At 44.0% G+C, this 26,813-nt stretch overlaps 1 protein-coding gene across 11 annotated transcripts in view; it reads left to right on the top strand.

Annotated features, from left to right (window-relative positions):
* The window catches only part of PALM2AKAP2 (PALM2 and AKAP2 fusion), a 531,488-nt gene that overhangs the window by 460,937 nt on the left and 43,738 nt on the right, over nucleotides 1–26,813 (top strand). Inside the window, 1 exon segment of one of the 11 annotated variants that reach the window (NM_001371511.1) lies at nucleotides 23,587–23,679. The gene's annotated coding sequence lies outside the window, so the exon portion shown is untranslated. 11 annotated transcript variants of the gene reach the window in all.

The raw sequence follows: 26,813 nt of genomic DNA, 5'->3' as shown, positions 1-26,813 counted from the left end.
CCCACTTACGAGGCAGCCTGTTGGATCACTGGTCCCCAAGGAGCTGTGGATGTCTTCCCAGATTACTCCTGCCACCACCAATGCGTCTACCACCATGAGAGCTGCTGCTGATGGGCACTGCACTGTGCATGTTGCATATGTGATCTCATTTAGCACTGTGACACTCCAAGGACCACACTCTTGTCTCATTTTCGGATAAGGAAGCTGAGGCTCCAAGAGGTCCAGCAGCTTGTCTTAACAGTGAACAGGTGCAAAACCAAGATTTGAAACCAGTTTTTGACCTTGGTTTGATCTTGATGCCACATCCCAGCCTCTTTCTACCTCTGTAGGACGGTTTTGTGTCTCCTCTGCATTTTCAGCCTCCATTGCTAATCTGACACCATCTAAAGCAGGAATATCCTTATTAATGGAATAGTGCTTAATGGGATTAGGCTTACTTCTGTATTCTAGACAATATTTACTGAGCTGTTAGATGTAATGTGTTCAGAAATAATACAGGGATTTATGAATATGTATTAAATATTAGAGTATAAACTTTATCAAGCAGAGAATATATTTGTCCTCCAGTGTTGTTGGCCTTGTATGTTTTTTGTTTGTGTTACCTCCAGAGCTGGATTTTGAAAGATTAAGCCAAGAAAAAAAGATGAGACATTCAAAAGTAAATAAATTAGTTTAGGCCTGGCTTTTCTGGGGCCATGGAGTTGTTATCCCAAAGTCCTTGCTTGGACCTCTCCTCCTCTCCACTCCTCCCCTCCCCTCCCCATTGGGCATTGCCAGGGCCCAGTACAAGTGAAACAGATGCTCAACTCCTAGACTTGTGGAGGCTTAGGTAGACCAGCAAGTCACTATTAGGACAGAAAAACAAGACCACGTCATTCCCCAGCCCAGTCCCTTATGCTTTCTTTCAATGACACTTAAAATTTAAGACCCAAACCTACATGGGCTGGCCCCATCTGCCTTTTCAGACACTTCTTCCTCCTCGAGCCCCTTACCCCATCCTAGCCACCGAAGCCAGTGATGCCACATCCCAGCCTCTTTCTGCCTCTGCAGGACAGTTTTGTGCGTCCTCTGCATTTTCACCCTCAATTGCTAATTGTCCTCTCTTGTCCTCACTTCTTTCACTCCCATCTCAGGGTCTCTGCATGCTGGTTCTCCTGCCTGGAACAGCCTTCTACCCACCCTTTGTGACTTAGTTCACTTCCCAGATTTCAGAGGGCAGCTCAGCTTTCACTTCCTCATGGAAACCTCCCTTGACCTCCCTGAGTAGCCCAAACTCTCCTATTGTAGGCACTCTCAGAGCACTTATCATAAATGCAATTTTACATTTGTTTGTAATTCTGTTTTGTTTTTTCACAACAATAAATTTTGAGAGGGCAGCTCTATGCCTAGTCTCCACCCTGTGTCCCCGATGCCCAGCACAGTGCCTGAAGCACAGTAGGTATTCAGTTGCCTTGGTGAATGAATGAATAAAGCCAAGCCAAGCACAGTACTCAGATCTCAAGCTCATAGTCACTGCATAGCTTGTGCTAACCTTGCAGCAAGTGAGACACTAAGCAAGTGAACAGCTTACATTTCTTAGTGGTGGTGTTAAATTTACAAGGAGAGCATGTCACCTCTCACTTCAAGTTTCCACACTTTTAGGCCATTCTTAGTGTTAATAGCCTGTGGAGGACTCTTTGAGGAGAGAAGAGGGGAATTCCAAAGATTCAGCTTGATAAATCCTTCATCTTTGACCTCATGTGTATTCTACTTAGGAATTAAAACGTAGAGTATGGCTGCTGCTACAAATCTTCTTTGCAGTTTTTCCTCTGGCTGATTTTTCTACTTTACCTGGAATTTTTATCCTGAATTTTTGTCCTTTTTTGAATCCATGTGGCACACATACATTGCCCTACCAGGTTTATTTGTGTTTGAGATTTGAGATGCTATCTGAGGCCAAGACCTCCAGAATTAGATGGGCCTTTGTTCCCAGAGCCTCTTTGAACAGAGAGAAATTCTTTGCTATGTTGGCAAAAGATCCTTCATATCTATCTGTCTTTCTTTCTTGTTCAGACTTCTCTTTTGGCCACGTGAATGTGGATCCACCTGCCCCGTCTTCTGGCCTATGCTGTGATCCCTGGAACATTTCAGGTTTGAGTGTCAGCCACATCTTCTTTAGGACCATTCAAGGGTCTGCCTCCAGGAACAGTGGAATCTATTGAGTGCCCCCCAGGGAGCTCCCCATATGCTGGTTTGTTTGTCACTTGGCCACACAGTTCTACTTTTTCCTCTTTGTCTGCAACTGAACAGCCTAGGAAACTTACAAGATTTCTGCTTTTCTTTGGGGGGGGGGGGCGGGGGGGTAAGGTATCGTATTTTGAGTTCAATCTGGTCACAAACTGGATTCTGTCCAGATTTTTGTTGGGATTTCAGATGTTTAGCCCCAAACAAATTGAAAGTTAAATTGAAACTGGTCCAGATGAGGTCATGCTTAAGATTTCTCCCACAGCACAAATCGTACCTTACTGGAAGCTACTGTAAGGGCAGTTCTTGAATCTCTGCATTCCCAATACATACTCATGGTAAAAACAGTTAACAATTAATTCGCTTGTGTTCCAGTGACTTGAAAAATAAGCATTAGCACCCTGGAGACCTCGTCTTATCAAGTTCTGAAGGATAGTTTTTATAGCTAGTATAAACCCTTAGTTTATCAGCTTCACTGGCCTAGAAACCCCTCAGACCTGAATATTTGGGATCAGCAGAATGGGCCAAGCTTAGGAATTCCAAGAAGGCAGACTCAAGATAGAGGGCTGCCAAAGCTCACAGATGTGGAATGAAACCAGTTTCAAAACCTGATTCTTCGCTCAGTTGGAATGTGTTTTAAAACCTGGACTCACTTGAGATGTTTGCACCTGGTAAGAATATTTCAAACCTTGAATTCTACTTTGTGTAATTATCTGTGAAATGTAATGATGATAGCTCCAAGCTATCTCATAAAGCTGCTGAAGTCTTCAAAGCATTCATTCTATCTTCCTGGAGTTACAGAAACACAAAATGGTAACAGGTGTGTCATATGCATCCAGAGGCTACCTCGAACTTTTCTCTCTAGAACTCAAGCTCCAGACTTGAGATACTAGTTAATAGATTGATAAATTGACTCAGGTTAAGTGGTATTATTTCTTAGATTATATAGTGTCATCCTACAGAGTAACCCCATTTTACAGGAGAAACAAAGTTGGCCAGAGGACGAGGCTAGAACCCCTTTCTAGACTGTTAATTCAGGCAGAGCTCTGTATATGTTTTAATGGTTAGTTTTCTAAAGAGTTTTACCTAGAGGCCAAATAAACCAGAAGCTCAAACGCATATGTTCTCTGTCTTCTTTTTAGACTGGCTTGCAAAAAAGCCCTTGGGTTAATTTTTGCCAGAAAAGAGCGTGCAGAGTGAACTTGTGACATAATACATTCCTTGAAGCTCCCACGTTACAGTTTCCTGATAACATAGAGTTGTTTATATTATTGCTACTTAAAACTTGGTTGCTTTGTAGATCCTACTTGGGAATTGAATTAACTTCAGTGAACTTGATAGAAGCTGCATCTTTCTGTAAAGTTTTGGGCAGGTTTTGTCACTGCCATTAGGTGGTGATGATTTTAAAGGACTCCCATTACTTATCCAACATGTGCACGCATACTGTATATATGTCATTAGAAATAATTAGGAGTTAATTTTCAATAAGGTCCATTTGGTGGCTACAAATTAATCCATTTAAAACCCCTGATATTTGACCCTATTAATTATATCCTGCTGTTCATTGGTGCTTAACCCACAGAGCTAATGAGATGCCTAAGTACCACTATTTTTCATTGCTCTTTACTGTAGGGAAGTAGGTCTCTCTTTTTCTTTTTAATGTGAGTGGACATAAAATTTATCAGCAGGCATATCCACAGAAAACTGACTTTATTACAAGTATCCTTTTAGACTTGCAAGCTCCCTCAGCTAGTTAATTTTGTGTTTAAGTCTATGTGATTTTCATTCTAATGTCTTTTGGAATTAAATGTAATGTTGTAAGAAAAGAAGTGTCTGACCAATAAAGCAAGGCAGTCTAGGCTATTTTATATATATATATATATATATGCACTTTATCCTGTCTAATGTAGTGCTCCTATTTTCTTTTTCATATTCTTTCTGTTAGAGCCAAATTCACTACTCTGACTTTGCATAATATAAATACAGATATCCTTACTCATTAAGAGGCTGTGTTGTTTTAGAAATTAGTAAGTGGCTACATCTGCATAATTTTGCATTGGTGAGAGTTGGCTTCTTTGGCAAACATGATTTTGTATTTTTGGAGAGGAAAACCTTGTGCCCATCAGGTTAGCCTTTTCTGAGATGGAGACTCAAGTGGGACCACCCAGGATGGTCACAGCTTCAACTCCCACACAATGAGAACTTGTGACTATAGCCTGGGAGAGCTGACTATGCAGGAGACAAGAAATCAGAGAGTTGGGTCCAGAGGTAGCTGGCAGAAAGAAGATTCTATTAATATTTTAACCTCAGAAGAGCAGCGTCTAAATATGTGAAATGAGTGCTGGCCTAGAGGGGAAGGGCCATACTCTTAACCACCTCAAGCTGGTCTTATCATTGTTGCTGGGGGGATGTGTAAGGCTACAACCTTCCCTTTTAGGTAGAGGGAAGAGACGACTCCCTTGTGGGTGTGCACAAAGGAGTATGATGAGAAGAGGGTGGTGATGGGTGCTTAGCTTGATGCTTACATTGTCCCAGTGCAGCTCCATGATTGCAGGTACCTTGAGAGGACCCATGTGCAGTAAGGTGGGAGGTTAGGAAAAGCAGAGAATGCCAGCCAGCCATGAGTGGATTTGAGAGGTCTGAAGGACAAAGGCAATGTTGCTTTGTATGGGTGCACAAGGGGATATGTGCATTTAAATCCGTCAACAGTCCAGAAATTGGATTGCCATTTCAGTTCCCAAACAAATGGCTTGTTTATTAAACTAAAAGCCCCTATCTCCATTAGGAAATATTCAATTCCAGCAATTAGCCCCAGGGTGAAAGAGGTCTCCCTCTCTCCAGTCTGTTTTTGCTTTGTTCCCAAACAATGCTTTGATGTGCAAGGCACTCCTAATGGAAGATAAGTCATCAATTAGCCCGATGGAAGGTTAAGCTGAAAACAGACTTTTCAGGGAAGGGATTATCACTGAGCTGTTAATCACTGATTGACATTATCTATTGGGGATATATTCTTATGGGAGACTTACTCTCCACCCAGGCAGAAGGTAACAAAGATGCAAAAATATTCTAGTTGTTTGGTTTTTTTAAAAACTGAGTTTTAGTGTCCTATAGCACCATAGAATAACTGTAGTTAACAATAATATACAGTTTCAAATAGCTGGAAGATGGGCACTGAATGTTCCCCACACAAAGAAATGGCAAATGTTCAAGATGATGAATATGTTAATTGCCCTGATCTGATCAGTATACATTGTATGTACGGAAACATCACTATGTACCCCATAAATATGTACAAGTAATATATAATAAGTAAATTTTAGAAATAAGAGAAAAGAAAAAATGTGAGTTTAGAAATAGGATCTTAGATCAAGTTTAGTCGGGGTGGAGATAATAATAGTTTTCTTTCTAAACAAGTATCTTTTACTTTCTTTAAGAATTGTTGGTCATAATATGATTACATTGCTAATTTATGAAATAAAAAGTAAGGAGAACCTCTAATTTTTTTTTAGAGTGGGGAGACAGTGTCTCACTCTGTTGCCCAGGCAGGAGTGCAATTGTGCCATCTCAGCTCACTGCAACTTCCTCCTCCTGGGTTCAAGCGATTCTCCTGCCTCAGCCTCCCGAGTAGCTGGGACTGCAGGTGTCTGCCACCATGCCCAGCTAATTTTTGTATTTTTAGTAGAGATGAGGTTTCACCATGTTAGCCAGGCTGGTCTTGAACTCCTGGCCTCAGGCAATCTGCTTGCCTCGGCCTCCCAAAGTGCTAAGGATTACAAGCATGAGCCACCATGCCCTACCAGAACCTCTATTTTTATAAGAGTAAGTTGATATGAACAATATTGTGAATGTAAGCGCAGTGCACATGAGGCAAATTTGTAATTCTGTGCTTCAGTTTTACAAGTGAAATAAGTTGATTTTTTAAACTCCAAGTAGTGGCAGATGAGTGTTAATTTACCTACAACTTTTCAGGAAAATATCAATTGCATACATTAAGCTATTTTGCTGTTATTTTTTTTTTTCCTTTGTGCCTTTTGTTTTTCTTTTTTTCTTTTTTTTTTCTGAGATGGAGTTTTGCTCTTGCCTCCCAGGCTGGAGTGCAATGGCGCAATCTTGGCTCACTGCAACCTCCGCCTCCCGGGTTCAAGTGATTCTGTCTCATCCTCCTGAGTAGCTGGGATTAAGGTGCCCGCCACCACGCCCAGCTAATTTTTGTATTTTTTAGTAGAGACAAGTTTTTACCATGTTGGCCAGGCTGGTCCTGAACTCCTGACCTCAGGTGATCCACCTGCCTCGGTCTCCCAAAGTGCTGGGATTACAGGCGTGAGCCACCCCGCCTGGCTGCCTTTTGTTTTTCTAGTACGCTGATGAGACCAAAAAGAAGATATAATAAAATTAATTGCCAAAAATTTAGAAAATGGAATAGGGTAGTTATTCTACTACCCTAATATAATCAATAACTATTGTACTGCCTACCACTCTTTTTTCTCCTGTTTGCTACAGGGGTACAATCCATTTACCTAGATTCTGTTTCCTAATTAGCCTCATAGAATGTTTCAAAAATCGTGACCCATATAGCTTAATGAGTACAGAGTTTCTGTCTAGGGGGTGATGAAAAAATCTTGAAAATAGTGGTAATGGTTACACAACATTGTGAATATAATTAATGCCACTGCATTGTACACTTAAAATGGTTAAAATGGCAAAATTTAAGTTATATATTGCATGACAATAAAAGAAAGTGTATCAAAATTATGCCCCTGCATTTAAAACGAAATTTTTTTTTGGTAGGGGGAAGTAAAGGATTGACAGATTTCAGAGTCTGTGGTGCTAGGAGAAAATTTTAGGGCGGAGTTATTCTCCATGGGGCTCAAAACCCAAAACTTTTCAATACTATTGAATATTAGCAATAATAAGCCTGTAATTCAAAGCAGCAGGGTGGTACGTTGTTAAAACTTCAGAAACTGGTCCGGCGCGGTGGCTCATGCCTGTAATCCCAGCACTTTGGGAGGCCGAGGCAGGTGGATCACCTGAGGTCAGGAGTTCGAGACCAACCTTACCGACATGGAGAAACCCTGTCTCTACGAAAAATAGAAAATTAGCTGGGCATGGTGGCACATACCTGTAATCCCAGTTAGTCAGAAGGCCGAGGCAGGAGAATTGCTTGAACCTGGGAAGTGGAGGTTGCGGTGAGCCGAGATCTCGCCATTGTACTCCAGCCTGGGCAACAAGAGGGAAACTTTGTCTCCAAAAAAAAAAAAAAAAAAAACCAGAAAGAAAGAAACATTAAAAAAAAAAAAAAGAAGAACTTCAGAAGCCTTCTGAGGTTCAGAGGTCATGTTTCGGAGGTCATGTTTCAGGGTGTGGTATTTGGAGCCCTCCCCGAAACACAAAAGCTTCCCTGGTGACATTCTTAGCCCCTAGGAAGGGCAGTAATGACAGCCCACGACTGACAAGTACTGATGAATAGTTCTTGAAGGCAAACCCTGCCCTCAGGGAGCTCTGCCATAGCTTGGCATGTCTTCTAGAACTACGTGCAAGGTGTCACAGAGCAGCTAATTCTGCCGCGGTATGGGCAGTCACCAGGAAACTTCAAGGGGGAGCAGGTTTAACCTGAACCCTTGCTGAAAATAGATGAATTTGCCTGGGAGTGAGAGAGGAAAGGGCATGCCTATGTGGAGGTACCAGCAAGGGGACAGATACAGGAAAAGGGTGCCAGGCCCCTTAATTCCAGGTTTAGGAGTTTCTTTTAAAAAAAAAAAAGTTCAGTCTCAAAAAACTAAAAATAGAAGTACCATATGACCTAGCAATCCCACTTCTGGGTATAGATCCAAAGGAAATGAGATCAGTATGTTGGAGAGAGGGACTGGCTGGAGCGGAGGGGGATTGGGGAGATATTGGTCAATGGATATAAAATTTCAATTATGCAGCAGGACTAAATTCAAGAGCTCTATTGTACAACACGGTGACTATAGTTAATAATGATGTATTATATATTGTACTTGAAAGTTGCTAAGAGGGTAGATTTTAAGTGTTCTCCTCACACATATGTGAGGTAACATATAGTAATTAGCTTGATTTAGTCATTCCACAAAGCATATGTATTTCAAAATATCATGTTGCATACCATAAATGTATACACTTCTTTTTTCTTAATCAGAATAAATAAATAGTCCGAGGGACATTTATTGAGGGCCTAGTTGTTGGGCAGCATCTTAGGCTTCTTTTGGTTTCTGAATGGTGCCCTGGTCAGGGCTTGGTGAGTTTCAGATCCCCAGAAAAAGTCTGTTCTTAGCTTTGATGGGGGAAGGAAGACCCAGAGCAAACCACAGTGGCACTGCTGATCTAGAACACCCTTTAGGGTGGCTGGGGGTCAGATTACAGACTGGACCACACTCCTAACTTTCTTTACCCCTGAGACCTCTGGAGTCCTAGATGTGGACGTGGTGTTTATGGTGCATTCATGCTTCTGAACTCTTTTTTTTTTTTTTTTTGAGATGGAGTCTCACTATCATCCAACCTGGAGTGCAGTGGTATGATCTTGGCTCACTGCAACCTCTGCCTCCCGGGTTCAAGCGATTCTCCTGCCTCAGCCTCCTGAGTAGCTGGGATTACAGGCACCTGCCACCATCCCTGGCTAATTTTTGTATTTTTAGTAGAGTCAGGGTTTCACAATGTTGGCAAGGCTAGTCTCAAACTCCCACCCTCAAATGATCCACCTGCCCCAGCCTCCCAAAGTGCTGGGATTACAGGCGTGAGCCACCATGCCTGGCCTATGCTCCTGAATTCTTAAATACTCCAAATGATGCGATCCAGGCTTACAAGAGAGGAAGGAGAGTTAGATCTATGAATCTAATTAGGCTAAATGTTTTAAACAGCTCTTCTCTCAGGATATTGTTTTTGTTCATATCCCAATTCTGAAATTCATTAGCCTTATAGAAATTTATTAAGCCTGAATTACAGAGCGAAATCAGGAAGCATTTTTTTTCCTTTTTTCTTTTCTTTCTTTCTTCTTTTTTTTTTTTTTTTTTTTTTTTTTTGAGACGGGGTTTGCTCTGTCACCCAGGCTGGAGTACAGTGGCAAGATTACAGCTCACTGCAGTCTCAATGGCTCAGGCTCCAGTGATCCTCTGACCTCAGCCTCCTGAATAGCTGGGGTCACAGGCATGCACCAGCAAACCTGGGTATTTCTTTTAATTATTTGTAGAGACGGGGTCTCATTACGTTGCCTAGGCTGGTCTTGAGCTCCTGGCCTCAAGTAATCCTCCTGCTTTGGCCTCCCAAAGTGCTGGAAATATAGGCATAACCAACTACACCTGGCCTCAAGAAGTAATTTTTAAATAATGTTTTTCATAAGAAGTTGAGCCATGTTACTGAAATGATGACATGCTGAATGGTGCATTGCAGCATTGCGTAGTGAAATTGAGGGGACTTGACTAAGTTGGGAGCTGGCAAACCCCTTGCCACCACCACAGCCTTTGCAGATAAAGTCTTTGCCTTGCTTTCCCATCCCCTAATGGCAAAATGAATTGCTAAGATGAGAAAAAGGAATTTTGCACCATCTGCACCAATTCTGAGGTTTTGCAAGTGATCACCAATGTGGAGAGTATGGTTCAGGGCTACATGTTTATTTTTATTTTTATTTTTATTTTGCATCCAGCGTGCTCAGAAAAACTAAAGGAAAAAAAATGGAAGGATGAACGTTTTAAAATACAACAAAGCTGCATCATCCTCCAGTCAACGTTTTTGTTCCAGCTGCCTTCTAGCATTGCACAGCTTGAGATGTTTGTTGCTTGTGTTCCTGCAGCATTGAAGCCCCCACTCCCACACCCAGCCCCTGTCATTTCCTGTTTTCAGATCCCCACCTTCTGCCCTGCATGTTGGGGAGGGGTCCATGGCCAGAACGGACTGGCAGCTCTCTGCCATTGTAGGATCCCTGCTGTTGTGCTCGAACTTGTATATAAGACAAACAGTCATTCTTGGGAGTGGCCAGACATTATCTAGAGAATTCCAACCACTCAGCTGAAGAGAAAGTCACTCACCTGGAGTATTTAGAGAACTCCAGGCATCTTTAAGCAGGTACAGGTAGGAGACACAGCCCTTGAAGATTACCATCCAAGATACAGCTAAGAGCTCAAAGTGAATTCTTAGATTCAGTGAGCCATGACACATCATGTGTTTTGGAAGAGCAAAAAGGATGTCAAGATGTGCTTCTTTACAGTGGGCTTTGGAGAGCTGGACAGGCCAGGGCTTGGCTCTCAACTGTGCCCCTCCTTGTTTTGTGTCTTTGGGCAAATTACTTAAGCTCTGAGCTTCAATGTGTTCATCCACAAAATAGGGATTAGCCCTTTTTCACAGAGTTGCCATGAGGATTTATTGAGATAATGTATGTAAATGTCTACACATTGTAGGTATTCAATTAATAATTGTTACCATCATCATCCATATCATCTATATTTCCTGTCAAGGAAACTGGCATACCAGCTAAGCCAGCAAGCACATGCAAATAGTTCTAGGACCCATTTAGAGTATATGATAAAGTAGAAAAAGAATCTTGAAGTCGGTCTTCCTTGATAAGTTTCCAGTCAAGATTGTCCCAGTTTCCACCTTTGTATCTACAAGAGGCAAGATGGTGGTTAAAGGCCCTGAGACAGACTTTCCTCCAGTTCAATCCCAGCTTTAGCACTTATGGCTGGAACCCTTGGGCAAGTCACTTAAAACTCTCTGAACCTTGGTTTCCTGATATGTAAACTACAGCTATCAAGAGTACTGACCTCCTACGCTTGTTTTGAGGAATAAATGTAATTATGCATAAAAATCGCATGGTCTAATGCCCAGCATATCATAAATGCTCAACAAAGGTTATGAGCACCTCATCATCAACTAAAGTTGCTAATGCCTTTGAGGACTCTCAGGCTCTTTGTTCCTTCTCCAGTTTGACAAGGTACATTCCCATTGCCAGCTCTGTGACAGGCTTTGTAACCTGGCTTCTGCGTACAACAGCATACATGTATGCTTCTGCTCCAGCTGGGCAGTCGATAAGCCTGCAGCCTTTGCTGGTTGATATGCCCTTATTCCACAGGTATTCCTTTGCTGTTTCTGTTTTATCTACAGGTTTTTATTTTTGTTGTTGTTGTTTGTCTTTTTGTTTTTGTTTTTTTCTTTTTTTTTTGAGACGGAATCTCACTCTGTCACCAGGCTGGAGTGCAGTGGCGCGATCTCAGCTCACTGCAAGCTCCGCCTCCCAGGTTCAAGAGATTCTCCTGATTCAGCCTCCCCGGTAGCTGGAACTACAGGCGTGCACCACCACGCCCAGCTAATTTTTGTAATTTTAGTAGAGATGGGGTTTCACCATGTTGACCAGGATGGTCTCAATTTCTTGACCTTGTGGACCTTGTGATCTGCCCAACTTGGCCTCCCAAAGTGAGCCACTGCACCTGGACTTTTTTTTTTTTTTTTTTTTTTAGACAGAGTTTTGCTCTTGTTGCCCAGGCTGGAGTGTAGTGGCACAATCTCGGCTCACTGCAACTTCTGCCTCCCGGGTTCAAGCAATTCTCCTGCCTCAGCCTCCCAAGTAGCTGGGAGTATGGGATTACAGGCGCCTGCCACCACAACAGGCTAATTTTTTGTATTTTTAGTAGAGATGGGTTTTCATCATGTTGGCCAGGCTGGTCTTGAACTTCTGACCTCAGGTGATCCACCTGCCTCGGCCTCCCAAAGTGCTGGGATTACAGACGTGAGCCACCATACCTGGCCCTGTCTACAAGTTTTAAAAAGCATGAATATCTTGGGGCAACCCACCTCTGAGAAGGCTTGAAAAATGCTATAATTAGCCTGTGGCCAGAGTAGAGGGCAACAGTGAACTACCTGGCATTGAAGTCCTACCATGTTCCCATTGTGGGGCCAGCTGCCTTCACATTCTGTCCTTTTGGAAATCCTCATAACAGCCTCAGAAGGTAGGTGTATTGATTTCCTAGGGCAGCTATAACAAATTCTCACAAATTAAGTGGTTGAAAACAATAGCAATTTGTTCTCTCACAGTTCAGGAGTCCTGAAGTCTGAAATTACAGATGGCAGGGTTGGTTCCTTCTGGAGGCTTTGAGGGAGAATCCGTTCCATGCCTTTCTCCTAGCTTCTAGTGGTTGCTAGCAATGTGTAACATTTCTTGACTTGTAAATGAATCATTCCAAATTCTGCCTCCAGATTCACATGGAGTTTCCTCTGTGTGTATATCTGCATGCCCTCTCTTCCCCTTATAAAGACACCAGTCATTGGATTTGGGGCCTACTCTCACCCAGTATGATCTCATCTTAACAAATTATATCCGCAAAGATCCTATTTCCAAATGTTACATTCTGAAGTTCCGGGTGGACATGAATTTTGGGGCGGGGCACTATTTGACTCGCTTCAGTACTTATTATACCCGTTTAACAGATGATAACCCAGAGTCTCAGGGAGGAGAAAATCCCTTGCATAAGCATTACACAATCAGTTTGTGATACCCAAGGATTCACAAACCCTGACCTTCTTTTCTCTAGATTTGTGTACTTCCCACCGTATCACTTTACCACATATAAACAAACGTAGAACAAACAGTCTAAAACCTATGGCAGCAAAACGGTCAACAGCAGGCAGCCCTGGGATCAAAGAGGGTCTCTGGAGGGTAAACAGGATGAAGCAGAGGCTTTGCAAGCAAATGGCGATCCCTTCCTTGTTTCTGGTTCTCAGACTTCATCCTGTTTCCATAATCAGTATTACTTATTGGCTCTCAACCATCCGGCTCTGCTCCTGGGATTCCACAGTCGGGCAGAGAGATTCTTCATAAATGAGAGAAGGTAGTAGTCGGTTTCATTTGCATTAAGAGAAGGAGCACATTTCTTTGCTCAAAGTAAAATACCCTCCCACGACTCCCCACTGCTCCCCGTATCCCTGCTGGCTTAGCTTATCATGCATCCCAGTGGTGCATGGAGAAATTCCATGCTTTCCTTCTCCTCCAGAGGTTCCTTCCTGGCATTCAGAGCCATAAAAGCAGTGGACGGAAACAGGTGACCAGCCCTCAGCTGCTCCCAGAGTCTGGCTGCCTAAACTTTTCCCAGAGGATGGTCCAGCAGTGCTGGTCCAGGGTGGGCTTGGGAGAGCAGAGCTCTAGGCAAGAGAGGTGTGAATCCATGTGGTCCCCCGGGTTCTGGCTAAAGTCCAGGGCTGGGGCAGAATCACAGTCAGAACCAGGGTCAGGTCGTCAGTGTCAAGGGCAAATATCTTTTTCTTTAAACCACAAGTGCACCTCTGGTACCATGCGCAGAATCCCTTGTAGAGAGTGGCATCCGTTTGCTGCATGAGATGGGAGAAAAATTAGCGGCCCTGGCTCGAGTCTTCATTGCCCCTTGGCTGCCTGCCATGTCCTATTTCTCATCAGGCTAGTGTCCCCAGTGCCTGTCCTGATCCAGAATTACCACTTAACCCTAGTGGAGCAGGACTCTCAGACTGACCATCTGGACTTTCCTCGAGTTCTCTTTTCCTGCCAGAGTGTGTCAGAGTGAATTGGATTAGAGTTCTGTTTGCTGCACAGCCTGGCTTCACATGAGGCTTTGTGCTTTTGAAGAAACTTGAGACAAGACTATTCACGAGTTCCCAGAGTGGGTGGCAATTCACAGTGATGCTGATATCCACGATGGTGGGGTGGTTCTGTGCAGGGATCTCTAAACCTTTTAGAACCTTCCACCAGTTTCCCTGCAATCAATAGGTAGCTGATTCCATCAGATCAAACCATTTTCCTGTTGGAAAGTGGTAGGTCCTTTTGTTAAGTGTTCTTAGAACTCACCAATGATTTCATCGAAAAAGCATCTCTGATGGTTTTTCTTTCTCCTCTGGCATTGTGAACATTGTCTTGGAGAAGTGAAATTTTGCCATGTAACACCTGCCTTTGAGCAGGGAAGAACATGGTGGGTAAATCTACGAGAGAGTCCTGTTCTGTTCCCTGGACTCAGCTCCCATAGAGTCCACCACTGACCTTAGACCCTCAGGCTCCATCAGATGGATAGGAATTGAGTAACAGAAGGGTAGGAATCCCATACATAATCGGTATGGAATTTGGGATTGCCTAAGTGCAGAGTTACATTCTGTTCCAAGCCCCAGCATTCACTTTAAACATTAATAAGAAATATGGTGCTTTTTGCCTATGGAAGACTAGATTGAACAAACCCAAAATATTATTTTTAAAACTACTCAAAATTTTAAAATACTAAAAGAAAAAATGGGACTCAAATTTAATGAACCCGTGTGTGTGTGTGCGCACGCGTGTGTGTGTGTGCGTGCGCGTGCGCGCGCACCTTGTAGGTAGGTGAGGAGATTACTAGATTGACTCTCCTGTACATTTAAGTTAAATGGAACAAAAAAAAAATGACTATTGCTTAGAATAATGGATAAGCCGGCCTCCTATTTTTTGTTCTCTACTTGACTGATCAATCCAATGGGATTTTCCTATGACATATTCTGTCTGTGACATAGTTCATGAAATTCTACGACATTTGATTCCCAAGGGGGAATCTGGTTACTCACAGCGTGTTTCACAACTTTTCTGGGAACAGGCAGCTCTTGGAAGGAAAATGTCTATGTATAGCAGTGAGCCAATAACTCATCTTCAGTGAAAACGGAAGGTGATATTGTCATACAGCTGTGTAGAGTGAGAGTACCCCTAAACAGTTAATAAATTACAGCCAGAAAGCAAAACCTCCTCAAGAGATGGCCAAGTTTTGGTACACATTTGTTCACTGTGGCTCTATTAAAGACCTCACTTTTTAATATGTGGATGGAAAATGGAGATCAGAGGTGCTGTGAAACCTAACAAGTAGATGAGCCCTGGCCGTTTAAAAGTCTAAATGTATTTAAAGCTTGAATTTGTAACTTTTTAATTTATGTATGATACTCTCAATCCTTGCTTTTCCAATTACAATACTAATACATGCTCAGTCATATGCATCTTTGTTCGTTTGTTTTTGTTTTGTTTTTGTTTCTTGTTTGTTTGCCTTTTGAGACAGGGTCTCATTCTGTTGCCCAGACTGGAGTGCAGTGATGTGATCACAGCTCACTGCAGCCTCAACCTCCCAGGCTCATGTGTTCCTCCTGCCTCAGCCTCCCAAGTAGCTGGGACTATAGGTTCATGCCACCATGCCCAGTTCATTTTTTAAAAATATTTTTTGTAGAGATGGGGTCCCACTATGTTGCCCAGGCTGGTCTCGAACTCCTGGGCTCAAGTTATCTTCCCACCTCAGCCTCCCCAAGTGCTGGGATTACAGACATGAGCCACTGTACCCTGCCAATAATCCACATCTCTATGAAATAAAAACCATGGACTCCACTTCAGCTTTTCATCACCCCTTTAGCACTGAGTTTCCCCATTCCTATTCTCCAGGGTTAACCACTGTCTTTGTCTAATTTCTGCTGCTAAAAGAGGATACCTGAGTCTGAGTAATTTATAAAGAATAGAGATTTGGTTCTTACATTTCTGGAGGCTGTCTCATCCCATAGAAGAAGGTCAGAGGGCAAAAGAGCATACAACCTGTGAGAGACAAGAGAGAGCCAGTCTTACTTTGATAATGAATCCATTCCTGGGTTGACCATTCGTGAGGTCAGAGCCCTCATGACCTTATCGCCTCTTCAAGGTCCCATCTCTCAACACTGTTGTATTTGGGATTAAGTTTCCAACACATGAATTTTTGGGAGACACATTAAAACCACAGCAGCCACAGATAAGCTATATATATATAGAGAGAGAGAGAGAGAGAGAACTATAGAGAGAGGGCAAACTATGTATATAGAATAAAGTGTATATATATAGTGTAAGATACATATATATATATGTCGTTTTGTGTGTATGTGTGTGTGTGTGTGTGTATATGTAGTTCTACTTCCAAGAATTTATACTACAGCCATGGAGGCACATGTAGAAAATGATCTATATTCAAGGATCTCTAATGCCACAATGTTTGCAACAATAAAAGACTAGAAATAACCTAAATTAATAGGGAACTGATCTTTTTATAAAATGGAATATATATTATATATATATATATATTCCATGTATATATACAGAAATATACACACACACACACAAATGATATCCTTATTTTATTATTTAATTTAATTTTTGTTTTTGAGATGGAGTCTTGCCTGTCACCCGGGCTGGAGTGCAGTAGCACAATCTCGGCTCACTGCAACCTCTACCTCCCAGGTTCAAGTGATTCTCCTGCCTCTGCCTCCTAAGTAGCTGGGACTACAGGAGCCCACCACCACGCCCGGCTAATTTTTTGTATTTTTAGTAGAGACAGGATTTCGCAACGTTGGCCAGGCTGGTCTCAAGCTCCTGGCCTTAAGTGATCTGCCCGCCTCGGCCTCCCAAAGTGCTGGGATTACAGGTATCAGCCACTGCGCCCAGCCTTCTTGACTTTTAGAGAGTGAATTTATCTCCTCCAGGTGCCTAATCACTCATCAGGAGTGCCATATTTCCTTTTAGTGCTTTCCCACCTGTCTCTCTGTATTTTTAAATGCTTACTTCCTTTTTTCAGAAGTTAATATATGCACATATTCTAACATTGGAAAGGTGTAGAAAAGAACACAGTGAACAGAAGCTTACCTGCACCTGATGTCCAGTGACCCCCTTCCCCATTCCAGAGAAAATCTTTGTGATGGGTTTCTTATGTGTCCTTCCAGGGATAGCTTATGAATATGCAAATATATAGACACACATACCTACATATATACAAATAGAAATATATACATATAAGATTATTCATATTCATGTTTGTTAACATCAAAGGTAACGTGCTCTTTATAAAATGTTCCATAGCATTTATTAGTAGATTTTGAAGATTGCTACCTATAAATTATCATAGAGCTGGGAGTTCTTCTGTTCGTTTAAAGTTGTATGATATTCCATTTAATGAAAACAGCAGGCCAGGCACAGTGGTTCACGCCTATAATCCCAGCACTTTGGGAGGCCGAAGTGGGCAAATCATGAAGTCAAGAGATCGAGACCATCCTGGCCAACATGGTGAAAATCCGTCTCTACTAAAAATACAAAAATTAGCTGGGCGTGGTGGTGGGTGCCTGTAGGCCCAGCTACTCGGGAGGCTGAAGCAGGAGATTTGCTTGAACCCGGGAGGCGGAGGTTGCAGTGAGTCAAGATCACACCACTGCACTCCAGCCTGGTGACAGAGCGAGACTCCGTCTCAAAAAAAAAAAAAAAAAGAAAAAGAAGATAACAGTTCCCTATTAATTTAGGTTATTTCTAGTCTTTTATTATTGCAAAGATTGCGGCATTGGAGATCCTTGTGTATAGATCATTTTCTACATGTGCTTCTATGGTTGTAGTATAAATTCTTGGAAGTATAACCACTGGGTCAAAAGCATTGTGTATTTTAAAGTTGGGTCCACATTGCCAAATTGCCATCCAACTTTATGGAGTTGGATGAGGCTACCTCTCTCATTACATGCTGATAACTAATATATAGGTGGAAAACTTGTAATTTTTGTGTTTCTTTTTTATAAATGGGATTGAGAGTCATTCTGTATGCCTAAGAATAGTTTATATTTCTTTTTGTGAACCGTCTATCCATATCTTTTGTCTAGTTTTATGTTTGGGTTGTTGACCTTTTTTATCGATTGCAAGGGTCCTTTATATTTTAACACCATCAAGCCATTATAATAACGTGAGTTGTGAATATTTTCCCAGTTTATTTCTATTTGAGCCACCATTGGTTGAATCATTTTACCGTATGGCAAGCCCTGTGGTGAGCATGTCATGTTTTACAACTGCTCCCTAAGTTAGCAGTGGTATTATGCCATTTTACAGAGAAGGGCCCCAGGTCTGTCGGATGCCAAAGCTGATTCTTAACTTGAACTCTACACCCCTTTTGCACATACCTATTTATATAGCATCATTTCAGGTTGTCATGCAATTATGATAAATATCCTTTTCACAGGTTGCATAGCATTCTATTAGTTATACAAATCATAATTTTCAGATGCCGATACTTAGACTACACATTTTCATCACCTGTAGGTTTTCACTGTTATAAATAAGATTGTGATACATTTCTTCTAAAACTGTGTCCTCCCCAATGCAACAAGATGGTGCCATTGCTCCTGCAGGAGATGAGATATCATGCCTGAGGCAGACATGAGAGTCATCTTTTGAGTCTAAGATCCTTGACAAGGGAACTCAACAGACTCGGGTAGAAATGGGGTGCATGTCAGGGGATGGGGACATTTTATTGGCCTGCTAGACTTCTCAGTGCCTTTCCCTTAAATGTCACCAGTAGCTTCACCTGGTTCTGGAATGAAATACAACACACATTAGGGCTTCAGACCCTCTTCTCTCTGAAAGCCTGCCCTTTGTTTTTGAGACAGAGTCTTGCTCTGTTGCCCAGGCTGGAGTGCAGTGGTGCGATCTCGGCTCATTGCAACCTCTGCCTCCTGGATTCAAGTGATTCTCCTGCCCTCAGCCTCCCGAGTAGCTGGGATTACAGGCATGTGCCACTACACCTGGCTAATTTTTGTATTTTTGAGTAGAGACAAGGTTTCACCATGTTGGCCAGGCTGGTCTTGAACTCCTGACCTCAGGTGATTTGCCTGGCTCGGCCTCCCAAAGTGCCGGGATTACAGGCATAAGCCACTGCGCCCGGGCCGAAAGCCTGCTTTATGAGCAGCAATATTGGAGACAGTTGTAGGAAACACTGAAAGACTGCAGGATGCAGTGGGGAGGGCGAAGGCCGGGAGTTGACAACTATTTATTTTTTTTATAAAATAGTATTTCAAATAATATTTCTAACAGGAATAAATGAGATCATGGTGCATGACATAGCTGAGGGGTCCATATGTTTGTATGTTCTTGTGGATTCTTCTCAACCCTCTGCTCTGTAGCTTTCTGTGCCCTGAGCACCGGAGAAGCATTACCAGGTCTGGGTGTTCTTTAAGCCTTTCTAAAGAGAGTTGCTGTTTCTGTTTGCCTTTTCTCATCATTTTCCCCTTAATAAATTAAGGGCTAAGTGTGTCTTAGTTTCCCACACTTGACTCCAATCAGGGATTCCTTTGGATAAACAAACTCCTGTCTTAAATTGTAAGTATTCCCATCTGATTCACATGTAAGGGCAAATTGTTGTAAAGACCTGGCTCCATGCTGAGATGTAGGGTCTTTTGGTGACGGGGCTTGGAGGAGGAACCTACCTGAAAGGTAAGGAGGGAGAGGACAAGACTGGGCATGTGAGGAGGAAGGGCGGTTGTGAGGCCCAGGCTTCCTTCTCTGTGTGCCTTGAATTGGGCCTTGGAGCAGCTTGAAAAGTTGCCCCAGCTTTCCTAAGCACCAGGAAGCAGGGAGGGGAACCTTCCCAGTGCCGCCCTTTCCCCTGCACCTGCTACTTTGCAATTCCAGGCAATGGGCTGGCTCTTAACTGTGTTTGAAGCCAGCCTCTGTACCCTGCGGGCCTCATTCCTTCCTGACCCCTTCAAACCTGTTTTTGGAACTTTCTGTCACACTAAGGTGACTGGTGACTGTCACAAATGGGAAAGTTACATTTAGCAGAATAAAATCCTTCCATTAAAGAGATAAAGTTCTGACAAGGGGATTGTCTACAAGCTGCGCCTCCTTCTGGGAACTCTTAAAATCCCTCTCAGCAAAAGTATCACCTGGTTTCCAAGGCAGCTGCTGCTCCTATCCTCTCGCAGGCTTTCTTGAGACTCTGCCCACTCAAAATGAGTTCACCTTTGCCCAAAGTTCATGCTAAAAGCACAGAACTTACAGAGATTAGGAGAAGTGAATTGTGAGGGTTTATGTACCTGGGATCTCATTTTACCGACCAGAAAACTAAGACCTAGAAGAGAAATGAGGCCTTCCCAAAGCTCCTAGCAGCTGGCCTACGCTTTCAAAGTCGTCTCTTGCTGCCTTACATTATAGACACTTCTTAAGTTTTTTTCTTTTTTGATCATGGCTCACTGTAGCCTTGACCTCCCAGGCTCAAATTCCTCCTGCCTCAGCCTCCCAAGTAGCTGGACTATAGGTGCATGCCACCGAGCCTGGCTACTTTTCAAATTTTGTAGAGACAAGGTCTCACTATGTTGCCCAGGCTGGTCTCAAACTCCTGGACCCAAGTGATCGATTCTCCCGCTTCAGCCTCCCAGCACTGGGATTTCACAGGTGTGAGCCACTGGTCCTGGCCTTAAGATTTTTTTCTTTTATTTGCATTAGCCCAAACACTTCTTGGGTCTGCTCCTTCCTGAGCTGCCTGGTGCGGCTTCTATGAGCACTGCTGCATTTTGGGGATTCATGGCTTCTAGCCAGAGCTCTGTTCCTAACCAGCGGGGTGACCCTAGGTGGTAGGTGGCTGCCATTGGCTGGGGTCTGCCCCTCTGCAGAGTGCCTGATAATCCCCACTTTGCCATTAATGGGAGGATTAAATAGAAGGTATAGAAGGGTATGTGGCACAGACAAGGCACACAGTAGGAGCACCATAGATATTGGCTGCGTGATGATCATAATGGTATCAATTGTCTTTAAACCCCAGTGGCTAGACTTTCATAAATTGAAGTTTACTTCCCAGTCAACCAGGACCAAGTTTCAAAATGGCTTCTTTTCCCCCAGGGCAAGGCACCCTCAGAAACTAACGAAATCAGGTTACGGCAAAACAGTGCAAATTTATTTTCAGAAAACCCACCCCAAGCTCAGAGTCTACACTTAAAGGGTGTAGAGGTGTGAGCTGCAGCTAGATGTTACCTGCTGGATTCTACTCTGGTCATTTCTCTCCAGAGACTCCACTGTCATCAAGTGTGGGATGGCTCTGTTTATGCTTTTGCAGCCTCAGGCTAGCTTGCTGGTTTTTCATGTCTCCCTCTGCCTCTGAGTATAATCCACTTTTCTGGAGTACCTAACTGTGACTTTGCCATAGAGTATTTTTCTAACCTCAACCCTATTTTTGCAGCTTGGGTTGAGGGGAGACTCAGGCAACTGTGTGAATGTGTGTGTTTTTGTGTGCATGCACAAATACAAATGCATGGGTGTGTATGTGTGAGTATATAGATTAGTTTGTTAGGGTTGCCATGACGAGGTATCACACATTGGTGGGGGGAGGCTTAAACAACAGAAATTTATATTCTTACAGTTGGGAGGCTAGAAGCACAAAATCCTCAGCAGAGTTGGTTCCTTTGGAGGGCTGTGAGGGAAGGATCTGTTCCAGGCCCCTCTCCTTGGCTTATAAGTAGTTGTGTTCCCTCTATGCACATCTCTGTGTCTACATTTCCTCTTATTCTAAAGACCCTAGTCATACTGGATTAGGGCCCACCCTGGTGACCTCACTTAAATGTGATTACCTCTGTAAAGACTGATCTCCAAATAAGGTCACATTCTGAGGTCCTTGGTGTTAGGAGTTCAACATAAGAACTTGTGGAGATGACTCAAGTCAACACACAAGTGTGCCTGTGTGTGGGTGGAGCATATGTGTGTTTGTGTGTGTAGTGGACTCTGGCGTCTCTGAGACACCAGGTCATTTACAAACCTACTCCTTGGAAAATAGTACTTTAAGAGCACATACAGTTGTCTCTTGTGAATAGGGCAGATTTAAAACCTTTTTCTAAAACAAATCTTCCCATGGGTGTGGAGGGGCAGGTGTGGTAATGGAGTGGGTCCCGGGTACCCCTCTTGCATCGCTGGTCGAGGGCACCTCATAATGGAAAGTCCTTCCCTGGTTCTTCATTCTCAAGCAGAGCAATGCCATTGGCATGTGATTTCTGCCTCATTTTACTTTAGATGACTAAGTAGCATCTTGAAGTGCCTCTGGCTACACAACAGAACATTCCAATTATTCCACAGGGCAGCATAAATTCAGAGTTCCCTTGGAGCTCCCTGGTGACTTGATACCACCAAGTCAGTCATTGAGGAACTCCCCAATATTTCTAAATAAATTTGGAAAATGTGTTTAGCATATGGAAAATGTTGTTTAGATGCTGTAAATAGTTGTAAAGTCTACTTTTAGCCTCCTTTTCAAAAGAGCCTTCCTGGGCTCCATCTACTCTGATTATCCCTTCCCTGACTCGTGTGCTTGGGAGGGTCCCAGGAGGACTGCTATGCTGGCTGGTGTGCAGACCACAGGTGAACCCTGTTGCATCTTTCAGCTGCTCACCAGGACAAACTGCTCTAAAACTGACCCCAAATGAGCTGGCCCCACAGAACCATGTGTGGCGTTTGTCATCTTTCCCCCAGTTTACTGTAAATCTCAGTTCTCTTTGACCTCTAAAATCTTACTGAAAAAGTGAGTACTTCATGGTACTGAACTGACCTGGAATTCTGACTGACTTTCTAGTTCTGCCCGTAAGTTATGCCCTAAATTTTCCAGGTCAACGTAGAGTTCCAGGGAATGAGGTGGACGGAACCTGGAGGCAGAGTTGAGCCAGTGGGTGTTATCAGGCAGGGGGCACTGATAAACACGCTAACTCCCCGTTAGACTTAGTGTAGTGCTGGGGGCCCTATTCTGAGGTGACTCAAGGCAAATGCGCATCTGTTTTCTTGATGGCAGAGGACTGTTGTTAGCCATGGGATGGTGCAGCCACTTCCTCCAGATATTCCTTGAAATTAGAGCACTCATCTCAGACTTCAGATGCATCTGTCCACTTTGGCATGGACTATAATGTAGCCACTTAAAACACATCTTACAAGGGCCATTAAATAACATAAAAAGTGCTTGTGAAATGATATGAGTAAAAAAAAAAGTTGGCACAGAATTGCATTTACTGTCTGGTCTCGATATTAAATACGTATTTCTGAGAAGATGACAATGGAATGAAATAAAATATTAATTTTTTTTCTGATTGGAGGGGTAATGAATATTTTTTATTTTCTAAATGTTCTGTGGTGAGCATTTGTTATCACACACAGACACACGCACACGTGCACATACCACATGCATGTACGCACGCACAAGCACACACCACAGGCTGTCCTGAAAAGTCTGTCTAACTGGAGACTTCTCCAGGGTCTTTCAGATTTTTTGCTGCCTCAATACCGCTGGGATATCAATTCCCTGCTTGTCCCAGGGCCCACCTCTGAATTGCCGAGAAGACAGCGGTAGCTGATTCACATCAATGCTAACTGATTCACCTCAACGCCGCCGGCTCCTGCCTCCCTGCTCAGCCTTGAGCGTGACAGGAGCAGGCCGGGCCTGCTCTGGCTGGGAATGCCGCTGCCCTCCAGCTCCGGCCAGCCAGGGAGGGGCCAGGCCTCTCCGAAGGAGGTTAAAGTCCTTCTTTGTGTGAATGGCCTTTTAGGGAGCAGAGGGAGGGCCCACGGTGACATCACAGTCTTCCGTCAGGAGGCTCAGGAGGAATTTGTCCAGCTTGAGCCAGGGTGCACGCAGGAATCTGTCTGGAAAAAGGCAGTTCTCACTGAGGAGGTTTGAGGCGCGCGCTCTGGGCAGGGTAAGCCGAGTCTGCTGACTTATCTTCGTGTCCTTTTCTTTCTAATTTGAAAGGACAGGGGTCTTTTTTTGAGGCCAGTGTCTTTATGGAGGAGGTTTTCTGAGTCTGTCATGGGCTGTGGAGTCCTTTCTTGCTGGAGAGTAGGCAGCCGAGCTCAAACTGGTGTCTTGCTTCTCTCTCTCTCTCTCTCTCTTTTTTTTTTTTTTTTTTTTTTTGCAAATCTTGTAAAACTCTCAGCTTTTGTGCTAAGAGGCAAAGAGGACACTCAGTCCTGCACATATAGTGCAAAGCTATATGAGTCGTCTGTGGCAGATCACGCTTTGAAGATGGTGCAAGTGTGTCTGTGAGAATCTGTGTGCCCTTTTCCAGAACAGAACCAAGTGACTCGGTGATTCTGGTACCTCGTTTCTTAGCCATCTAGCATTTGTTCAAGAGACTCAGTCTTGTGGTCTACAGCTAGCCTTCTGTTTCCATGCTGTGGAACTCACCACATTCACAGGGTGGCCTGGGGGAATATGGTTTTGGGGGGAATGTGTGGTGCCTGTCTCTTGGAGGTCCCATGGGTATGGAAGGAGACCCTCGCCAGCTTTGTTCATAGGCACAGAATCATCTGTAGACAGAGGGTTAACCACAAATGCATCTGGCACTGTTTTCTCTTTTCTTGGGGCTCTGCCTCAATATAGTGGATTCTGCTGGTCCACAGTGGTGTTTGGCTTTTGATCCCTGCCATGACCTGCTCACCAGGCGTGAACCCAAGATCTGGAACTATTTTTAAACCAAGAGGGACACAGCAAATTTATAAAGAACTGAAAAACTAGGCTTGCTTTTGTCTTTAGCAGAATCGGTTACCCTAGAAATCTCAGCTTGCAGGAGCCAGAGTTCCCTCTGTGGCCTTTAGCTTGGTTTATTCTGGGGTGGGGACTACCTTGCAAAATAATCTCCAGTGAAAAGGGCCTTTGGTGAGAAGAGCCTCCGAGGGCTCCTTGATAGGGCGCTCGGTATCCCTCATTGAGGAAAACATGAAACTCACATCTCTCCTCATTCACGGGAAACCCGGAAGCCTCTCAGTCACTCCTGTAAGAAGTGGGTCTCCAAGTAACGGAAAGAAACAACCCTTTCATCAGCTGCTGCAGAAAAGGCAACAGCAGCTTCCTTCCTTTCCTCCCCTCCCCACTGCTGACCCCCACCACACACACTGTCTTCAGTTTCTTTCACAGAAAGCCCAAGCTGTAAATATATTCATCAAATAACACCTTAACATTTTCCAGATGTGATTGGAGCCACTGACTTTTCAGCAGGGCTAAGAGGAGGTTGTTCATAGGCTAAGCTATGGTGCTGGGGGAGACTCCATTCTATGAGAAATTGACCAGTCTCCTTCACTAGGAATGTGGGTCAAGACACAGGGAAGCCTTGTTTCCAGTGAAGGGGTGGGGAGTTCCAGAAGTATTTTCATCCCGTCTTCAGACCTGTACCTGAGGCATAAGACAGAGAGAATAGCAGAACAGTGATTACTCTTTTGACCAATACCGTAGAAGCTCTCAGAAAAAAAGGCTGGACCTGCAGGAGCAGGAACAGGACTCCTGGCCTCCAAAGGGTTGAGTTTTCTTTTTAGAACTGCTCTAGTCACATTGAGCTGCAATGGCTTCATGGCAGGAGATCCATGGAGGCAAACCAAGAAGTGTTTTTAGTATCTGCCCCTTTTAAGGCTCACAGCATTGACCCGAGCCTGCTGGGTCCAAATTTAGCCTGCGTTTGCCCCAGGAGTGCTTGAGGTCTGGAGTCTGGCCGGCTGTCTTCCATCAGCCAGGAGGGGAGGCTCTAGCCTCTTTAGGGAGTGGCTTAGTTCCCAGTTTCCCACAATCAACACGGGCCCCTAGTTCCACAGGCCGGAAGAAGCTCTGCTCGGGGGATGGAAGAGGAAAGCCTGCTCAGGACTGGAATGTGGCCCAGGTTATCACCCGGGGCCTCTCCTCTCCTCCACTTCCCGCTTGTAGGCTCGGCTTAGAGGCCCAAGTCTAACCCTTGCAGCAAGCAGTTCCCAGACTTTCCTGCTGTCAGTGCCTTCAGGGGAGGGTGGAACGGCCCACTCGGAGTCCCAGCTCCTTCTCCTTCCTGTCGTCGTCAGCAGGGAGGGCCAGAGGAGGTGCAGCCAGCCTGCTTAGAAACTTTGGTGCACCGCGCTTTCTTCAATTCTTTTTGCCCGGCACAGTTTGCGCCGTTGAAGAGGGCTGGAAGTTTATTTCCAGCTATTGCTGCAGCACTTCCTTCCCCTAGTGCTGTTCGTTCTTCTTACGGGAACTGGTACTCACTCCCTCCAAGTCTGTGAGCGTCTTGCTGGGGATGGCGGATCACCTTGGAGCTCTGAGGACCTCGCATGGCCCAGGCTGAGAGCATATAGCTCTGCAGGGTCCCAGGATATGCTTATGGATCCAAGGTAGTGTTGACCTCTTCAACTTCTGTTCCCTTTCTTATGCTTCGGGTTCCCTCGGTTTGGGGAGTTAGCCCACCCCAGACCTGACTGCAGCTTTGCCTGGTTTGTCCGAAGCTGATGAGGTTCAGCTGATGTGGGCATCTTTTAGGTTTCTGGGCATCATCCACCAGCCAGGTGCACTTCCTCCCATTCCACCCTCACCCCTTCTGCATTTGCCTTCATGCTGGAGACATCCTGACTTAGCCAGAAAGTTAAAAGTTTAGGAAGAACCTCTCTAAAGACAGCCACGCATAGCTCGTGGAACCAGTTCTTCATCATGATTGTCATTGCGTCCTGTGCACTGAAAACGTGACTTACAAAAGAGAGGCAGGATGAGAAGGGAAAACGGAGATACTCTCTGATTTCACAGCTATGAGGAAGTTTTGTTTTATAGCCATGCCTCTGTTCCTAGGCCAAGAGTGAGTTTATATTTTTGGTGGACCTTATAAATAACTGGATTAAAGGATCGGGTCACCTATTATCTGGAGAAAAGCATTTCTAATTTAAATGTCATGGCTTTAGTAGGAAGTAATCTGGGTTATTCAAAGCAGAGAAACCTGGTTGTACAGCCTGATGTTTAAGTAATTTGGTTCACACTGTGCATTTAGGCTAGGAGCCTAGGAGGTCGAGATGGGTTAGGGACACTGTCGAGCTTTAACAGCCT

The sequence above is a fragment of the Pan troglodytes genome, chromosome 11 (assembly GCF_028858775.2).
Source record: "Pan troglodytes isolate AG18354 chromosome 11, NHGRI_mPanTro3-v2.0_pri, whole genome shotgun sequence".
Taxonomy (NCBI): Eukaryota; Metazoa; Chordata; class Mammalia; order Primates; family Hominidae; genus Pan; species Pan troglodytes.
This window is presented reverse-complemented; position numbering and strand designations above follow the sequence as displayed.